At 44.8% G+C, this 14,947-nt stretch overlaps 1 protein-coding gene across 7 annotated transcripts in view; it reads right to left on the bottom strand.

Annotated features, from left to right (window-relative positions):
- LARGE1 (LARGE xylosyl- and glucuronyltransferase 1) overlaps positions 1-14,947 on the bottom strand; it is a 541,701-nt gene that overhangs the window by 181,438 nt on the left and 345,316 nt on the right. The window lies entirely within an intron of this gene.

The raw sequence follows: 14,947 nt of genomic DNA, 5'->3' as shown, positions 1-14,947 counted from the left end.
AGCAGTATCATCTTGACTCTATAGCAGAGGAACCGGAATCTCTTAAGTTTTATACTCTGGGAACACAGAGAGTGGGGAGCAGAGCAAGGACTTACAGCTGGTCTGTCTGAAGACACAGGTTGCATGCTCCAGCACTCTGCAAATTTTTTCACTAACATAAATCCTAGGACCCTGGAGAAGGAATAGAGAGCCCAGATTAGCCTGCTGGTAAGCGAGTGATTTCTTTGAAGTCTCAATTTTTATCGTCATCACTGGTGCACATTTTAAGTTTTATCTTGTATTTGTGTTTTAACTGACAAGTAATGTTTTAAATTACTTGCCACATGGAAGGACATACTGTCCTTGTCTTGGAGGCTTGGAACAGGGTCTGGAGGAATAGCGAGTACCAAAGGGAGGGCAATGGGTGGGCAGTGTGTACCCTTTCTTGAAAGGCAACATATTCTACCATGCTGCCTCCTAACAGCCCATTTTCAGGCAAAATGGGAACTATCAGAGTACCCCATTAAAGTCAAAATTATGTTTAATGGCTGGGTAAGTGAGGAGAGTCACAGCACTCTGGCAAATAACTTGCATGTACTCTCTCCAATTGACAAACAAGCTATCCATGTTACCTTCCTGGTAAAAATTCATCTCTGTTCAAATGAATACCCCTGTGGGCATGGTGTTTTCTTACACTCTATCAGTGTCGTTTGCGCGGGTGCCATGATCAGTTAGCCTAGTGGTGAGGATGGGTGACTCTGAGCGGTGGTCCAGGTACTGACCAAAGGGCTTACCAAGGACTTATCATGACCTGAGTGAAACCAGGAGTCGGACGCTTCACCAACTGAGCCACCCAGGCACCTCACAAATCCGCATGTAACTGTTGATTTCCCAAAACTTAACTACCAATAGCCTACTGCTGACCAGAAGCATTACCGGTAACAAACGGCCGATGAACATATAATTTGTGTTATATGTATTATATACTACACTCTTACAATTAAAGCTAGAGAAAATAAAATGTTACTTAGAAAATCATAAAGGAAAATACACGTACGGTACTGTCCGATATTTACTGAAACAAATCTGCATCTAAGTAGATCTGGGCCATTCGACCCATGTTGTTCAAGGGTCAGCTGCGTGCGAAAGTGTTCAGCGTGGTGTCTAACGCAGTGACTGTTCAGTAAACTGTACATGATAACTGCATCAAAATAGAATCTGTGCTGCCATATTATTTTATTTTTAAAAGATTTTAATTTATGTATTTGACAGAGAGAGAGAGTGAGAGAGAGCACAAGCAGGGGGAGCAGCAGAGGGAGAGAGAGAAGGAAGTTCCCCAGTGAGCAGGGAGCCTGATGCGGGGCTTGATCCCAGGACCCTGGGATCATGACCTGAACCGAAGGCAGATGCTTAACTGACTGAGCCACCCAGGTGCCCCGCCATATTATATTTTTAATTGGGCAGATCAATAACATCAATACCTTGCAAACCTGTATCTTTTAAACTGTCTCAAACTGCTTTCCCACCAGTTTCCCCAACTGATAATCACAACCACCCTAGCGAGTAGGTAGCTCAACTAATATACTTATTTGGCAGATGAGAAATGTGAGGTTCAGAGAGATTCAAGAACTTGCTTAAAGCCAGGAGGTTAGCTGGTGTCACTGTTGTAGCTAAGACCAGAAATTGGATTCTCCTTCTTCTTCTGCCACCCAGCTTTGAAAATACCTGCAGGTTCTGCAAAATCCCAGGGAAGAAAGCTAACAGGCTTCTCTGGGATCACACAGCAAGTCTGCAAGAAGGCAGGAAACCATCCTCCAGTCTATCCTCTAACTGCAAATGAAGTAATCACTCTATGCCTCAGTTTCCTCACTGCAAACTACAATAATTCCTGCCTCGTGATGACCGGCCCAGAGGAAGGACTATGTGACTGCCAGCTACCCTAATTATGTCAAAAAAGAGTCTCATACTTTGGCAGAGATGACTCTTACAAGGTTGTTGTCAGAAGCTTAGGGCTGTATTATCAGTTTTTCAATATGATAAAACATACAAAGTGTCCAATACATACTGAATAAATGAGAGCAACCCTTCTACTAAAGCAAGGCATGGACAGCAATACAAGGTATTATTAATTACTTCCAACTTTTTACTAAGGCTTTGCTAAATAACTGAATACAGGTAATGCGGATGATAGCAATATTAGGGTTTTAGAAGAACTTTTATATACTTGATCCTAGTTCATCTACACTGTACAAAGCAAGGCTTCCTGGGTGCTCATTTTACAGATAAGAAAGCTGAGGGTGAGAGATGGAACTGTGGCTTGTTCCTGGCCCCACAGTGCAGGGGAGTCAGATTTAACTTTTTCACTGATTGTATTTCCCAAAACCTCAAGTAAGGGTTAACAGTCCCTCGAGTGGAATTGTTCTATAGAATGACTTGGTAGGAGAAAGCAAGGTGTGATTAGGGTATTTTTTCCTTCAGAAAAGTCATCTGGAGATGTGTATTAATGATGCCGCTGTTGTTAAAATTACTACTGTGGTAGCCAAGTGTCTTAGAACTCCCCTCAGATCCTAAAGCATATCCTGAACACCAAAAGGTTGGCCTATCTTGCCCTTTGAGAGTTGATTTAATTTTCATAAAAAGCCAAGAATCCCGTGTGCCTCTAAATCTTATAAATAAGATGGGTGGTAAAGAAAGGTAATAAAGGTTTGCTCTTTTCAAAAAATAAAATGGACTATAAAACAGAGACTCATGTGGTTTACAAGGTAATTTTGTATATGACTTTTGGCATGATGGACATTTAGAGTAGCCTCTTTGATATACCATTTTGCTGCTTGCTGTCTTCCATAGAATTAGGTTAGTGCTTTGTAGCAGGGTGGACTCTGGGATCAGAGTGGACCCCAAGCCCAGGGCTTTCCGCCCTAAATGCAATGAGGGAACCAAAGACAGGTGCTCTGTAGAAGACTAATAGTTGCAGCTTCCTCTTGCTTCTTCACTCCTCTATCTTGTGACAGCCATTCAGTTTAGATAGGACTGACCTCACCCCTGCTCAAAGTGTGCACCCAACCTGATTGCAGCAAGCAGCATACTCCACTCATTGAGCTATAAAGATGAGATAAGGAGTGAGACTGTCGCCTGAGATGGCACAAGTATGAGGTAAAGCCTACAACTCTTCCTCCCTCAGAGATCAATGAGGAAGCTGGCAGCCCAAGGGATGGAGAGAAATCGTGTGCTCCTAAAAGGGAAGTCAGCCTGAGCACAAAGATGAAGAACCTTTGAGAAATGAGGCAAAGCCCATTTGCCACCTGCAGTTACATAAAGCAATGCATTCATTATTTATGCCAGTATGGTATGGATTGCCTTTACTTATAGCATGACTCCTCTCTGTTTCCAGAGCACCTTATGGCATGCCTTACAACAGATACTAGATATATAAGCATAGAATACATAATTTATATAATATGCTATATACACATTAAAATATGCAATGTATATATCTATGATAATATATAAATCTGCATATTTATTCTCTTTTCTTCTATACATAAGCTTTTCAAAGTAGAAAGTGGATCTAATTCACCTTTGAATCCCCAGTGCTTAGCACACAGCTTTGCTAACAGTTAGGTACAAAGTGGGAGATGCTTCTCTCAAAAGACCATTATATTCAAGCTTTAGAACAGCTTTAGAACATCTTTAGGCAGCAAAGGAATCACAAGGTGTTGACTTCTTCTCAATCTTCCCAAACCCCTAACCTTACCTGTCCAATTACAGGTACAAACCCACATTGAGGACCATGATGTTGAGGGGGGAAACATCATTAAAATGCAGAATGTCCCATGGGAGACCATTTGGCTATAAAAATTCTAGTGCGTTTTTGTTAAGGAAAAAATAAGTTCCATAGCTTCCTGGTTTATAACGTGGTTAAGTGCAGGTGTATGCATCACTCCCTGATTCTAACTGCAGACTCTTTCCTTACTAACTTTGGGCAAGCTACTTAAGTGTTTGTGTCCTCATCCATAAAATGGGAATAATAAAAGCACCTTTCCTTAAGTGACTGTTGGAGATTACATAAGGCAATATGCATGAAGCCGCAGTCTAGTGACCGGCATTATCAATACATGGAATGTATTATTATTACTAATGTTATTACTTCAGCACTGACTAACCCAGAAGCTGATCCAAGCAAGTGGCTTAATGGAAATTCACAGCTAAACTAGCGGAAGAGTTGCCATCCCCAGAAGGGACGCGGGAGGAATGGCAGCTCCCAGCACAGGGGAGAGGCAGACAATCACTGCTGGGCCAGTGACAAGATGAAGGTTTCAGGGGAGCCCATGGAGGGCTTCCTGGCCCAGCCCCGGACCCTCCCGGAACCTGAAGAACCCAGAGGATGGGGAGGGGGTGGGCGGGGGCTGCGACACTTCAAAGCAGCCCCGGGGCTGCATCTGAGAGGTACAGGATTGCAAATGATACATTAAAGAGCTGGACTCAGAAGGCAAGTAGATTAGAGCTACTCTCCAAGTCAGGGACGAAGCTAATGAGGCTTTTCTCGTCACCATCTGTAGAAGTTTATTACTTACACTTCAAAGGCAGCGAGCAGCAGAGGGGCTGGGGAGAGGGGCTGCTCCTCACAAGAACAGGAGCAGGAAACAGAAGACGCTGACTTCGGGCAAGGGTGGGAGGGTGCCCCTTGCATCCCTGTTGCAAAAACAGCCAAGCCCTGGGGGGGGAGCAGGAGTCTGGAGGCACACACCTGTGATGATCAGTTGATGCTGGTGGTCACAGGGCAGGAGGAAGACGGACAGGAGACAAGATTAATTAACTTTATCATGGAGCAGGAGATGGGCTGGTGACTCTGAAATTACCTGCTGGCAGCCCTCAATTCTGATCTCATACATTCTGGGTTTCCTTCCCGGTAGGAAGCGCTCCAAGTCTTTCTTCATCCCAACCTGCTTAACACCTGGCTGTCCATCAACATACATTCTACTTGAACATGGTGATCCAGACGGGGTGGCAGGCAGCTCACACAATGAGTCTTCACTCACTCATGATGTGGATGATGCCTTCCTTACCAGCTCAAAGCAGTCACTTTTGATAGTTCGTAATTACAGGGGAAGGAACAGATAGTCATTCCATCATTAGGTATTTACTGAGTGCTTACTACTGTGTGCCATATACTAGGGATACAGCGATGAATGGTGATAGCCCAGGCCCTGCCCTTCTGGAACTTGAGAGTCTAGTGGGGTAAATGGGACATTAAATAAATAATCATGCAAAAGCACATAAATACAAAATGACAGTTAATGCAACTGCTATGAAGGGGAAACATGTGATGCTTGTGTAGGTGTAGAATAGGAGGAATTGATCTGAACAGGCAAGGCTCTCTTGAAACAGTGATGACAAGGCTGAAGTTGGCGGAACATGTAGGATCAACCAAGCAAAGGTGGGGAGGTTGACCAAGGAACACAGGGAAGAAAGTTCCAGGGTGAGGAAAGAGCACATGCAAAGGTCCGGTGGTGGCAGGGAGAATGAAACACAGAACACCAATCTTTCTGGAATGAGGCAGAGAGAGGGAGTATGTGGAGAGGCAAGTAGGCATGCACTTTTGCCTGTATTCCTCCTTACTTACCCTTTTGGTTCCCACTATGTGCTTTCACAGCACATAGAAGTTCAAGTATAAATGTTGCAGTGGAATGAAAGATTTCCTACAATGCTCTAGGCCCTGTGTCAGGATTTTATACACTGTATCTCAGTGAATCCATTCATTGATTCTGACTGAATCAATTCATTTTACTCATAGAGAACGAACAGTTGATAAACCCAAGGTCACAGAAGTGTAAGTCCCAAAGCTGAGATCCCAGTCAGGTACACTTCAGACACTTTATAGTTAGGCTATTCTGTGTAGCACCGCTGAAATTCACCAGGTTAGTTACTGAACTAAAATAATGAGGTGAGGAGGGTTTGCTCACCTAAGACACGACTCCTGCGCCCAAAAAAAAAAAAAAAAAAAAAAAAAAAAGCAAGCAGTCAAGAACAGTGACTAAGAAATGGAGCAGCCACTTTGGAAAATGGCTCGGCAGTTCATTAAAACATTGGGTATGGGGTTCTCCATGACCCAGAAATCACACTCCTAGGTATATACCAAGAGAAATGAAAACACGCTGATGTAAAAACTTGTACCAGAATTTCATGGTAGCATTATTCATAAAGTCAAAAAGTGGTAACAGCTTTGTGTCCATCAGCAATGAATGCAACGACAAAATGTTTCATTTCCAGACGAGGGAACACTGTGTAGCCACAAAAAGGAATGAGCGCTAACACCTGCTACAACAGGGATGAACCTTAAGAACATCGAATCCCACATCGGGCTCCCTGCTCCGCGGGAAGCCTGCTTTCTCCCTCTCCCACTCCCCCTGCTTGTGTTCCTGCTCTAGCTGTCTCTGTCAAATAAATAAATAAAATCTTTAAAAAAAAAAAAAAAGAACAAATGAAAGGAGCCAGGTACAAAGTCTACGTAACTATGACTCCATTCATATGAATGTTCAGAATAGGCAGCTCGACAGAGAGGGGAAGTAGATTAGCAGTTACTTAGGCTGGGGGAGCAGAGGAATGGGGAGTGGTGATTGACGGGTACAGGTCTCGTTTGGAGTGTCGAAGTTCTAAAATAGATTGTAGTGATGGTCACACAACTCTGTGAATTTACTAAAAAGCACTCAATGGTACACTGTAAGTGGGTGAATTTTACGGTATGTGAAATACATCTTAAAAAAAAAAAAAGAACAGTGACTAAGAGTTCAAATATCAGAATCCAACAGAGGGGGGCTTTGAATCCTCGCTGTGCAAGTCACTGAGCCATGTGGAATAGGGCAGGCGAATTCCTCCCTGCAAGCTTTGGTTTCCACATCTATGCAAGATCCACCCCACCACCTCATAGGGTTGCCCGGCTGCAGAATGGACCATTTCCTGGGAAGCATCAACAGCACATCTGCCCTGATATCCACATTTAAAATACCTTACATGGAAGCCAGGATTCCTGCAACAACAAATGCCAATCAAAAGCAAACTTGATCACGTGCTCTTGCTGGCACTGCATGAATCAAGTGTCTCCACAGAAGGTAGCCGGTGGCCAAAGGGGTCAGGTGTAAAGAGGCAATAAGTGACTTGCCCCCAGAACCAGACAGAACTGGAGCAGAACTGCTCCATTTCTAATGGCTCAGTATCCAAAGTTGAACACTGCTCCTAGGGCCTCCCTTGTCCTTCCTGCGTCCTCCTGTGCCGGACGAGGCCGGGGCTGGGGCCGAAACTACAATGAAGGGAAGAAGCAGGATTTTTTCCTGTGGTCCATGCACATGCTGGGGTGAACTGAGACTTTGGGTGGTCAGGTTCTCAGAGGTGTCCCTGGCTTCTGTCTGGAGCAGTTGTTAATACCAGATGTGAGAGGATGCAAATGGGCTTTGCTAATCTCTTGCCGGCTCCCAGGTCAGCCCCAACCCTCGAAAAACTCCAGAAACCAAGGATGCTTTCCCTGGAAGAAGAAAAGGCTCACCGGGTCCATTACATAAGCTGGGATGGGGAATTTATTCTGCATGGGGAGGGCAAGTCCTAGAAACAAAGAAAGAAGCTACAGAATGAGATTTGGCGCTGAATTATGAAGAACTTTCAAAGGCCATGGTTCTTTGGAGGCACAATGTGCTGTCGTAATAGGTAGTGCGTTTCCCCGTCATTGGGGGTGTGCACAGCCTAACGGATAACTTGGATAAGACCAGTGGGCATTCTAGGCCTTCAGGATTCCCTGTCATGCTGAGACTGTCATTTTAGGCATCAGCTCTTGGTTCTTATCATTTGGAATCAATTTCCCTTCTCTTCCCTTGCTTCCTAGTACTTAATAAATGACGGACCTGACAACAGCTTTGCTCCCAGAGCAACCTGCCCTCTGCTCTAGAAAGAACTGGTCATTCTACACCAGATATAATCATCATGCTGCCTTCCTTGCCAGGGACTGCTCTTATCATCCCAGACACCCCAAGGTCCTGAAGCATAGTAGGCGTGGAATGTGCGGGTCAGGGCCAGCAGCATATTCCCTATGCTTTATCATTACAGACTGGTCTCACTCACTTGTAAGACTCGCTGCAATGCATTCCCCTGAATACTTGCCTGACTGCCCTCTGACATTCGGTCTTCCCTGAAGGGAGGAAGGGGGTCTCATTTCAAACCTCTTTACCTCACAGGATGCCTTGAGCACAGAATATGCTACGTAAACTTTTTTCCCCCCAAAATCAGAGAAAGACATCTTCTTACTTAGGGCTGGAGAGGCAGCTGCTGCTTCTGGAACAATTTCCCATTTAAACCCAGTAGGAAGTGACAATTCTGAACCAGGCATAGAAAGCACACAGCTCCTGGAGCCAGAGATCAAGCCCCTGCCCAGGGCAGGAATTTGGCATCGGGGACATACGACTCCGGATGCATCACATAGGAGCCCTTCCTCTTCACATAGGCTGGATTCAACTTGCAAAATTCCACTCGGGGAGGAGCTGAGATAGTGTAATGGAATCTGTGAGGTCCCAAATGGATCTCCTTCATTCATTAAAAAAAAAAAAAATCTAGTACAACTTCCGGGCTTTCTGGCCTCGATTTAGCAAGCTGCTCAACAAAGTTTACTGAGCACAGGCTGTGTGCCAGGGCTTTCTGCCAAATATTTGGGGGACACTAGAGCAAGGGGTACTCACAGGCTGAAGGGAAGAGAGAAGTCACGAAGAGATAAGGGATTGGATAATTATGATAGTGTCACATGCCATATAAACACAGAGGGCTGTGAGTACCGAGCCCACAGTGACACCAGAGGGATGCCCTAAGAATGAGTGGGAATTGAGCAAGCTGATGAGACGGGCATCCCAGGCACAGCAATTAGAATATGCAAAGACCTGAGAGCTTGTGAGCAGTTTGGTTTAGTAAATTTTGGGTGCCAGGAGCTGGTGGGAGGGGGGAATGAGGAGTTAGTGTTTAATGGGTACAGAGTTTCAGTTTGGGAAGATGAAAAGTTCTGGAGATGGGATGGTAGTGATGGTTGATCAGTGTGAATGTACTTAATGTCATGAACTGTACACGTGAAAATGGTTAAAATGCTGATTTGTTATATTTTACCACAATAAGTTAAAAAAAAGATTATGCCCAGGAAGCATGTTCAGGACCACCCTTCTCTATTGTCTATAAATTCAGAAATCTCAGCTTCTTCGGCACTGATGTGGTATGGGAATCAGACACCCATGGGAAATGTCTCAGACTCACTCTTTACAAATAATCTAGCAGTTTCAAAAAGCTGTCACCTCCTGAAAGGGGTAAACCTTGAAATCACAGTTTCCCCTCCTCCCCAAGTTTTTAACAAACTCCCCTAATTTTACACCGTTGGGTTGAGGGAAGAAAAGAAAGCTGTAACAGGCAGGCTTCCCTTTGATAACACACTCCCTCTCCTAATTAACATGACCCCACACAACTAAACATCTGCCAACTTCAAAAACTTTCACAGTGATGAGCTTTGATCACGGCGGAGCATATAGTATTTGTACTGAAAAGAGAATCTCACACAGTCGAAATCAGATACCATTCCATCCAACGTCCCTCACCTCAATCCACCCATCTAAAGACTGCTGGGAGAGTCACTCCCGGGCAAGGCATGCGGGGTGCTGCAGGGAACCAGGAACAAGCACAATATGATCCCTGCAAAACTGAAGGAGCCCCTTGGTTCCAAAGTAGCCATTCCCCTCTTCCAACATTCACTGTGTTCCTTATACAAGCTAACAGGAGGGTCAGGTGAATTCTGTCCTTTAACATTTCTTGGAAGAGTTTCCTAAAATCCAGGCTTGTTAACACCGAAGTTTTCAAAAGTTTACAAAGCTGACTTTCTATCTGAAAATGATCCTTTCTTGGTTTCTCTTGAGTTTGGTTCTATCCTCACAAAACTCCGAACTGTCATTTGGTGAGCTCATCCAACAATTTCTGACATGCCTATAAATCACTTTATGCTTCCCAGAGAAAGTTACAATGTACATCCTGACATCGCCATAGGAATTACGCAGGTGCATCCAAAAGGTTGACTCGCAACTTTCACACACACCCCAACTGAATCAGCGCATCCTGGCAAGCATTAAAAAACGCCACTGCATACTATTGCTTCATGTGATCTTGTCTCAAGAGAAGCATCCATCCAACTGTGATGGTGTCTGAATGTAGAAGAGAAACATGGCAGGAAAATGTTGGAAAAACTCAAGAGTGAATTCAAATGGTGGGGATGTCTTTGAACCACAACTGTTTTCCTCTCTAGAGTCATTAGTGCTAATTACTAACAACTACCCTGGTGACAGTGCTGGCAGTTACTTAGCTGCTAATTGGCTTCAATTTACCGCTCTGATTGTGTGGTCACAGGTATATATTTGCTTGGGGAGTGAGGAAAAAGAGCAGGTGTCTCAAGCCTGAGGCTGTCCTTAAAAGTCGTATCAACTGTCTGAACTGTTCAGCTTAACCCAGTGGGGTCTCAAACTTTCCCATGCGTCAGAATCACCTGTAGGTTATTTAGCACAGACTGCTGGGCCCCACCCCCAGAGATTCTGATTCAGCAGGTTTGGGGTGGGGCCCAAGGACGTGAAGAGCTTAAAAGTTCCCATGTGATGCGGAAGCTGCTGATCCCAGGGGCCACCAGTGGAGAACCACCGGCCTCCCCAATTCTCTCCTAACCTCAGCCAACGCGGCACCTTAGCTGTCCCACCTGCTGCAAATGGAGGCTGCTCAAGACCACAGAATGCCCCATAGGTCTCCGTGTGCGCTGCCTCATAGGGGAGAACAGTGCCTTATTAACACACGGGATGACAGTGTGGAAAGATGGGGATTTTAGAAATGAAATGATTTGCCCCGCCCCCCACACAACCTAACAGGGCATTTTACAGTCTCTCTATTCTGCTTTTCATTTGGACAGAATGAATCCCAGACAGAGTGAAGGAAAAAATGAGTAAAGTTTACTTACCTGGGGTTCACCTCGCTATGACGACTTGGCCATTAGAAAAACGTCCCGGGCTTCACTGCTAGGACTCCCCTCCCACCCTGCTCTTTATAAACATTTTAGACCTATAGACATACGATGTGTCAATCCGATAATAAAAGTTCCAGCCCCTACCTAACGGACCATGAACCTGAGGAAAAAGCTCATCATTCCATTCAACAGACTGCCATAAGTGGGCAGTGTGTGGGGAGTTAAGGATATAACCATGAGAACACCAACTACCACTTCTTAAGACACCCCCCACCCCCCCCACGCACCAAGCGGTAGGCAGGCATTCGTCCTAAACCCTGCAGCCTCCTTGGAAGGAAGTGACAGTGCAGTGACGTCAGCACCCACGTGCACCATGCCTGTTAGGTGCCAAGTTTCTGCTAAGCACGTGACACATACTTATTTAATCAGCATAACAACCCTGGGAGTTAGAACCTTCCGGGAGAGGGAACTAAGCCACAGCGAGGCTCAACGGCTTGACCAATACCACTGTGCTAACGGAACGTGAAGGTAAACTTCGCACCCACGTCACCCGGCTCCGGAGGATGCACCAAAAACTTGCTGGTGCCTCTGCTGTGAGTGACATCACCCACAGTTCACAGATCAGACCCTGGAAGCCCACAGAAGTTACAAACTGACTTAGTTCTTGGATTCTGAAGTCTGTGCTACTGTGCCCTGGGCTCTCTGATGATTGGCACGTGGCTCTCCTCCTGGGGGGGGCGGGCACTTCAACCAGTAAACGCAACTCAAGGTGGCGGATGCCATGACAGCGCCATCATGTCACGCCATCCATCACACAAAGTGACTTTCTCCCCGGTCTACTGATGGGCTATTAAATGACTAATGAGACCAATCTGGGGCAGCCAGATTTTGCTCCCATTTGGACAGATGTTTCCACATGTGGCAGCTGTACTCGGGACCTTCGCTTGCAGGTTTTATGGCGACATCTTTGTTACGTTGCCGACGCCACCCAGCGAGATGTACCTGTGTGTGTGTGCTTCCTTGTGCCCTTACGCGGTGTCTGGAAGCTTAACATCCTGTGTGGTAATATTTGTTGAGTAGCCTTTAGACTGTTAAGGACACTTGAAGGCTTCGACACAGACAACATGGGTGGTATTTTCCTGGCATGTAAAGACGTTTCTACATGACACCCGTGGTGCTACAACAGGGAGCAAAGCGGGAGTCAGCTCTGCATCATAAACCCCAGAGCATTTCAGCTCCACCAGCACCGTTCCCCGATATTCTCAAGATTTAGCTGCACTAAGCAGTTTCACCCCTGAGATTCAGCCCACAAAGACAGGATGACTCCAGCCTGGAGAATGAACTCCCCCAAAGCTGGGATGTTTGCAAGCCCCCATGGCAGGAATGGAATGCTTCCTCCTGGAAAAGGACTTGGTAGAAGGAAACGTGTCTATGAGGAGTGTGTCTTCTCGGGTCTAACCACTGCCAATGCATCTCGTGAGGCAGTTTCTTGCACACCCCAGCTTAAGACAAATCTGAGTGATGTCAAGGTTGCTTTTCCCCCATGAAACTGGATGTCATTTTTCTACTTAATGGCCAGCTTCTCCTCCTTCAACTCCACCAGAAGAGGTGCTTTTGTCAAAGTGTCCAGCTCTAACGACTGCCCACCCACGTGGATGGGACCATAGTGGTTCATCTTGTCTGAGGTCTTCATTTTACAGGTAGGAAAACAGAGGCCTAGGAAAGGGAACCATTTAATTGCTTGGTTGGTGGTCAGGTCACACAACTAAAATAATTCTTTTTAAAGCCACTATGTTTTTTTTTTTGTTTGTTTTATCAAAAATGTCCTGCGAAAGAAAAATCAAAGTCAGAATTTCATTATGAGCTAAAACATTACATTTACTTCTGCTAGGGCTCTCTCCAATAGGACTCGTTGCACTATAATGTGACACGTCCTTGTAAGAACACTGAGAACGTAGATTAAGAACTTAAAATTCAAACCCGTGGACCCAAAAATCACACTCTGCTAATTTATATTGAAAGATGAATCTGAAAGAAGGAATGCCATATGCCACAGAAATTCAATAAAGTCTTAAGTAAATCTTCAAAGAATCAGAAACATCCTAACTGGTCAAAAATAGGGAGAATGTCTTAAAATAAAAATGATGCTCTATCACTAGATGGAACATTACTGAGGCGGTAAAAAGTGATACTTACGAAGATTAATAATGTTAAGTGAAAATATAAAGCTAGAATCAGAATTACATGTAGAAGGAAGACAACGGTCTTTAAAAATGTACAGAAAAATTGGAAGTAACTAATCAAATGGTGGTGATCTCTACATAGTAGAAGATGTATGATTTGTCACTTCCCCTCATCTTTTCTAGTCTCGGACATATTCTGTGATGCACAGGTTTTATTCTATAATGGGGAGCACAAGCACTGTTCTTTTTTATATTCTTTTTTAAATGCATGAACCAGATGTGTTACATCATCCTGACCAAAGTTTTTTTTTGGGAAAAAAAAAAGGTGCCAACCCCCAAGGATCCCAGAAGATGCTAACATTGCATCCAGATGGCTTTGCTGGGAAAACACAGGTGGATGCACGGCTGTCAGGATGTGCCCTGGTGTGACCATTAATCAAATGCTCCAAGAAGAGTAGGGAATGTAAGAGAAAGGCAGTGCAGGAGAAGAACCTTTCTGCAGAAAGGGAATCACGTGCTGGCTAGGGAAAAAAAAGATTTGTAACAAATGCAGCCAGTTAGTAAGATTAATGAAAGGAGGAACCACTTTGCATGGCGGTCAATCTTCAATAATTTAAGGGTAATCGAGACTAATTTCAAGGTAATAGGAAAAGCTACCCATGTCTAAATTTTGGCTGGGATTCCTTTGTGTGCTAAATGGGCTAACCCTTGTGAAATCTGAGTATTCTTGAGCACGGAGCAACTCAAGCACTTTCTGATTCCTGTTCTACACCATTATATGGCCAGGCTCCTGAATCTTACGATCGGCCTGTAGATGATGGAGACAAGCAGCAAGATGATGCTTCTGCCTGAGGAAATCAGTAACTGGTAAGCAGGATGATGATAGATCCAGGACAGAGGGAAGAATAGAAATGAAACAACACATGCAAAAGAGGAGATTGAATAAAATCTCCATGGATTGCAACAGGATTGACAGAATCCTTGCACTGGAAATGGGCAGGAATTTCTTTTTCTGACCCGGGAGCACTCCCACATATGGAATGATTCAAGGTTGCAACGACACACGCAGAAAAGCTGTACAAACTTAAAAGCTGAGATCCTTTACACATCCACATACACAAAGGATGATACACATGCGTACATACAGACTTCTGTGCATATATATGATATGCATCTCTATCCAGGTACAGAGACAGAGCTCTCATACAGCCATATTTCAGTTGGCCAGAGAGAGAAGAGAGACCATCATTCCAGTTCCAATACTATTTAAACTGAGTCTGAAACACAGACCTATGTAGAGATGACACACTTCATCTTCTAGAAGAGGACAAAGTGCAAAGAAAGTGGCTTGCCTAAGTTCATGGAGGGTTCAGAGAACATGGATGCGCACAGCATGAACCAGGCTCTGGGCTAAGTGCTTTGTGTGCAGTATCTCCTTGGTGGCAGGTGCTGTGCGTAGCCCTAGTCTGCTGATGAGAAAACAAGCTGATATTGAGAAGTTGTTTGCTCAAGGTCTTAGCAAACAGTAGAGCCGAGACTGAACCCGGTGTGATGTGACTTCAGAGCATAAACCCTTGATCTAAAGCCACTCTTGGTGGTGGTGAGGCCTGGATGGTAATCCGGGTCTCCAGACTTTGGGCCCAAATGTTTCTTCTTTCACACCATTACTAGTGGCTTTTCCAGTGCTAATCGGTGCATCAAGACCCCGACAGATAGCAAATCTCTCCATGCCAGGTTGCTCATCCTGGACATCTATGAAAAGGCAAGCTCC

This window comes from Zalophus californianus, chromosome 9, assembly GCF_009762305.2.
Source record: "Zalophus californianus isolate mZalCal1 chromosome 9, mZalCal1.pri.v2, whole genome shotgun sequence".
Lineage (NCBI taxonomy): Eukaryota > Metazoa > Chordata > Mammalia > Carnivora > Otariidae > Zalophus > Zalophus californianus.
The sequence above is the reverse complement of the archived record's forward strand: the minus strand, read 5'-3'. Positions and strand labels throughout refer to the sequence as shown.